Source organism: Cibotium barometz, chromosome 9, assembly GCF_041138505.1.
Source record: "Cibotium barometz isolate CiBa-2024 chromosome 9, ASM4113850v1, whole genome shotgun sequence".
Lineage (NCBI taxonomy): Eukaryota > Viridiplantae > Streptophyta > Polypodiopsida > Cyatheales > Cibotiaceae > Cibotium > Cibotium barometz.
Window position 1 is genome coordinate 22,649,822 of NC_141054.1, and position 6,000 is coordinate 22,655,821.

A 6,000-nucleotide genomic window follows, 5' to 3' on the forward strand; every position below is an offset into this window, starting at 1 on the left:
AGAGCTGGGGACTTGCCGGACACCGTATGCGAGCCACGAATGGCTGCAAGCATACAACCAGGAAGGTAAGCTCAAAACAGAATGCAAAAGGTGTGTCACTCACCGCTTAACTGCCGCCTTGAAGGATTCCCGCGTCGCAGCCGTGAAGGAGGAGCCGCCGTCGCCGCTCTACCGCCTCACCGCCGCCTCGCCGTGCCGCTACACAGTGCGCTCGATCGCTCTCTCACTCTCTCTCTCTCTCTCTCTCACACACACGCAGGAGAAGGAAACCAAAGAGATAAGGCAAGAGCACTCTTCTATTCACAACACATGAGAATGAGGATTTTAGGGTTACATTTGACTCATATAGGTGACTTGGCCGTTCACACTTGGGCGCCCATACATGGCCGGCCGACCCTAACCCTTATCCTACTGATATCCAAGGTGCGCCTCTCATCGGCGATCACCCAATCCCTTCATCCTTAACATATGGTGCCGACAAGCCCGGCCCATGACTCAGAATATTTAAATTAATGACGTAAAATATAGTACGTCGCCATGTCCGCCATGGGTTAACATGCCCCCCTTCCTGATGTAGATTCCGTCCTCGGAAGCTATGGTATGGTAAGCTCGAGAGGGTGTTGTGGTAGACCGTCTGCAAAACAGGGAAGTAGAGTGAAGGTATGCTGGAATTCAAAAGATATAAAGTGTATAAATTCAAGCATGTGAGACCACAATGGATGTTGCTATGAGAACGTAGTTTAAGGGTCACATGAGTGAGCTAGTGTAGCAAATTAATAGGAGTTTAAAATTATTGAAAGGAATTCAAGAGTTAGCAAGGTGTCAAGGTTAATCAAGGTTTATAACTGGCCTAAGTCAAGGAAAATAACCAAGCTTAATAAATAAACAGATGACCACACTGTGTCTACTCTAAGAACAAGTTAATACCACAAGCCTTGGGACACAAGAAACATCAGAGTTATAGGAGCTTTTTGCCTTCTTTTTTTTTTATAAAATTAATGCACGTGACAATTTTTACACACAATGGCGACCTTCCTAAGGCAAAACTAACATCGATCCTGGTACCATGTTTAACACAAGGCATTATCCAGGAATCTATTAGCTTACTTTAGGCAAGGCTACCCCCTACCAACCAAGGCATCGGTCTGGAGTAGAATATTCCTCGCCTACCAAGTATCAATAAGGCGATAGGCCAACATTAAAGCACATCATAGACTTGTATTGCCATTTATTGTAGGCTTTTTTTTAAAAAAAAGTTTCTTTTGATCTTCGCTCCTGAACTAAAATGTGTTCTTACATCCTTTCGACAAGGGGTAAAAGCTATGTCCTAGAGGTCAACACACACACAGCCAGGTGTTCAAACATTAAGATGGTTTGACCCTAGACCTAAGACAATTGTATTCCAAGGTTAACTAAAGACGTCATGCTGCCTAGGAATATTTCCAATAAAGTTAAGCTCATTAATGATTTACACTAGCATGCAAGCAACTTCAAAAACTAAGTAGTACATTGACAATTTCCATGTGGTCATGCCTTATAGTTTATGAAATTAATTGAACAGAAAAAACGAAAGAGAGTGGGTATGGAAGAATTACACCTGTAATTGGAGATCTCCTTGATTTGACGAGACAGCTTGCAATTTGATGTAGATATATTTTGATGAACGTTGCGGCAGTCTCAGGACTTGAAAGCGAACCCACCTCAAACTTTTTAACCTGTACAATCAACTAACAAGCACTATACCTCGAGAGGCACATCAGTGTGGAAAATCAAAGACTCGTTTAAAGAATCTAAACTAGAAAAAACTTGAAAACACTAACCTACCTACCAGTCACCACACTACTACTGAGGATACGGTAAGAGGATGTTGTAGAGTCCTGGCTCTAGCCCTAAGGCTAAGCCTCTATCCGCATCATCCAAATAAATAAAATCAACCTCAGTAGTGCCATGAGTTTCATCCGTCCATTCATCATTGTCAGATATTTCCTTTTCATTTTCCCATCCACATAGACTCATCAAGAATGTAACCATGCGAGGATAGTCGTCTTGTGGAAAAGGAAAGCATTGGGCTATCGGGGATATGTCCTCTACGGAGTAGGGGTCAGTCATGGTCAATAGGCGAATTAGCCATTCTAATTCCTCAATATTTTTCTCTCTGGCTAATACATCTATATGATCCCATTCAGTTTCAATTACAGGATAGCACATGTGGAATATCTGAGAAAGGTACAGATGATACCTCTCACCAAAGGTAGGAGTGGATGAAGTGTATGATGATCGTGCATCTGCCATATCTGCAAACACAGATATAGCATCAGTAGGTTTATGACAGGTCAATCTAGTTCTTGATTGTATATACGGATATCTCTGCTTTTAACGTGCTCTTGCTCTTTTTACTATTTTTTGCTTTTTTTTTTCTTTTCTTTCTGTGTATGAAGCTATATATATACATTCCCTTGAATTTGGCAATTACATGGTCAGGGAAGAAGGTTAAGGAGGAAGCATTAGAATGTCGAGCGTGAGTACATGCTCCCCCTTTCCTTGGGTAGATCATATTATTTGCAATGATGTTGCAGCCTCTTGGAACCAATTTGTCCAGCGGGTCATCGGTTGTGATGTGGGCAGATAGCTTTTTATGACCCTTGTGGCCACATCCAATTGTAGAGATGGTAGTGTACGCTCCCATTGACGAATGGAGGAAATGGTTTCCGACGATACTATTACAAGGGGAGACGTAGACTCGTCGGTTTTTTGTTGGGTGTTGGCAAGAGTAGGTATAGAGCATGTAGAAACTTCTATATCAGCGTGTGCCTGGCATGAGGAGCTAGAAGCTTCATGTGGCTCCCCCCTTCCTGAGCTAGGTGGTAATGATCGATATCGTTTGGGAATCCAAACTAACTCTGGAAGAAGTGGTGTGGAGCACTCTGTTACCTTTCCCTTACCACGATCTTGAATTATCGTTGGGGTGGTAACAATTGGTTTGCAAGGTTTTACAGGTGATGTAGAGGGATTCAGCTTATGTTTAGGGACCCAAATCTGGTCATTTCCCTCGTAGTACCCTTGGGCTACTAATAATTTTTTAGGGATCCATCGCGATGTTACATTGCCCTTTCTCGGGTGGGTAGCTGCTTTCCTTTTACGAGGCTTCTTGGTGGCTGAACGAGATTGAGCAGGGGAAGTAGCTGTTAACGAAGCTTTGGGGACCCATTTGTATGTACTCTTTGGCATAGTAAACGAAGCTTTAGGGACCACCTTGCCTGTTTCCACTCTTGGCGTTGAAGCGTTAGAGGGGTGGCCAACAATCGAAGATGGTTTTGCCACTGGACTTGGTGATTTTTCGTTATCCATCATTTTGTCCAGAGTTGATGGCTTGGGAGTGAGATTTTGAGCGGTCAGACCTAGTGTTGGTTCTTGCGTCGTGACTCGTCTGGTTGCCCAATCGATATTGCATTTGGTGGCCATCATCCATCTGCGCCCTAAGTTTACAGTCCCTTCCATGGTACCAGCAGGCATAACCAAAAAGCTTTGAATTATGGTTCCCTTGTCATAAGCAACCGGAGTGTGCAGAATTCCTGAGACAGGGGTTTTCTTCTTGTTGATTCCTTGAACTTGGATAGAACTCTTGGTTAAAGGTGGTTTTCCCAGTTGACACCACACGCCATATGATAGCAAATTATGTTGAGCTCCTGTATCCAATAATGCATTATACAGCACCTCCCCGTAAGGACTCTGTAACTCAATTGGGTATCTTAGAGGTGGGTCAGATTCCAGTGCATCCTCCTCTGCTTCCTCGAAAAATACTTGCGTAATTCCCAAGTTGGCTTCTCGTTGTCGCCTAGCACGCTGTTGACGTTCTTTGGCTTCGACTCTCGCTTGTATCTTTTTAAGCTCAGCTTGTTCTTTAGCTGCCTTCTTTTGATGGACTGCATGTAACTCCTCCTGGCTCAGGGGGTCATAGTATCGTTTGAATTTACTCCCATTAAGGAATCCAATGGTTTCAACTCCGTCGAGAGTCTCCACTCTGATGGTACCTTGTGGGGTAATTTCACATACTCTATACGGTCCCTTACCAGCATATTTGAGCTTTTTCTTTTCGTTTCGCACTCCATACATTAGGACTTTATCCCCAACCTTGTGTCCTTGTCCTTTAGATGGCGATCAAACCATTTTTTCCTCTTATCCTTCTCCACAAGGGCATTGTATACAGCCAATTGTCTTTCTTCGTTTAGCCGCTCAAGGATATACAGACGCTCTGCTAAGGGATTACCATCCCAACCCTCTTGAGTAGCAACACGAAGACTAGGAATGACAAATTCCCATGGCATGACTGCTTCTTGGCCATATACCATTTTGAATGGTGTGCAATTAATAGCCACTTTGTACGCAGTACGATAGGCCCATAAAGCTGTCGTAAGCTTTAGATCCCAATCCGTTCGATGAGCTTCAACTGTCTTTGTCAAAACAGAGATTAAAGTCTTGTTGGTACTCTCAGCTTGGCCATTCGCTTGCGGATAGTAAGGAGTAGATTTATGATGGGATATCATGAAATTTGTTGTGAGCTCCTTAATCACTTCATTTATAAAATGTGTACCATTGTCGCTCACAAGTTCAAAAGGACAACCGAATCGTGTGATTATATTTTCAAAGAGGAACTTGGCTGTTGTCCTCGCATCTGCCTTACGTGTCGCTTTCGCTTCAGCCCATTTGGTCATATAGTCAGTGGCCACAATAATATAGCGAGATTGTGTGTTTCGGGCCGCTGGACTAATTGGACCTACAAAGTCTAAACCCCACTTTTCAAATGGTTGGTTTACTTTGATCGGATGTAGGGGCATCTGATCTTTCCTCTGGGGTTTCTTGTATCGTTGGCATCATCGCAACCCTTCACAAAGAGTGATGCGTCTTGGAACATAGTGGGCCACCAATACCCTGATTGTAAGATCTTTCGCGCAGTTAAGTCGCCTGAGAAGTGACCACCGGCTACGCCCATATGTGCCTCTTGCAAAATGTATAGATACTCATCCTCTCGGGCACAACGCCTAAGAACGTCATCCTTTCCTCTTTTATAAAGAGTCCCGGCTATCAGGCAATAGGGTTCGCATTCTTTGATTAGCTTTCGAGCTAGATCTTTACGAAGCTCCTTGGGTGGAAAGCCATTAACCAAAAAGTTAACAATCTTCTCACTCCATTCAGGCATTGTCTCCACCATGAACAGGGAAGTGTCCGGTAAGTCATCATCAACCCCCGTAGGAGCCTCACCATTAGGTATGCGAGACAAATGATCAGCCATAACATGTTTTTTGCCAGGTCTCACAACAACAGTGAAATCAAACTCAAGAAGAATCAATAGCCATCGTGTGATTCTTCCTGTGGAGCATGGTTTGTTTACCAGATATAACAATGCTTGATGATCCACATAGAAAACAAACTTGGTGGCAAGGAGGTAATAACGAAATTTCCTTACTGCATATATCATTGCCAACCCTTCTCGCTCCGTAGTGGTGTAGTTCATCTCAGCATCATTCAACTGGCGACTGGCAAAGCTAATAGGGTAGTCTAGCTTGTGTTCTCCAGGTTGAGTTAACACACACCCAATAGCAAAGTTTGATGCATCAATATGCACATGGAAGAGTAAATCCCAGTTAGGCATTCTCAAGATTGGAGCACTCGCCAAGGCCTTCTTTAATAGCTCATAGGCACGGTCACATTCTTCGGTCCAAATAAACTCGATGAGAAGCTTATACAATGGTCGAGCTATCTCGGCGAAGAAGAGAATAAACCTTCGATAATAACCAACGTGGCCCATAAAGCGTTGGACTCCCTTGTAGTTGGTGGGTGGGGGTAATTCCAGAATGACCTTGATTTTACTCTCGTCAGTGGAAATCCCATTTTTGGACACTATATGCCCTAAGATAACTCCGTGTTTAACCCAGAATTGGCATTTGAAAGGATTCAAGGAGATGCGATATAATCTACACCTTTCAAATATTTTTCGTAAAC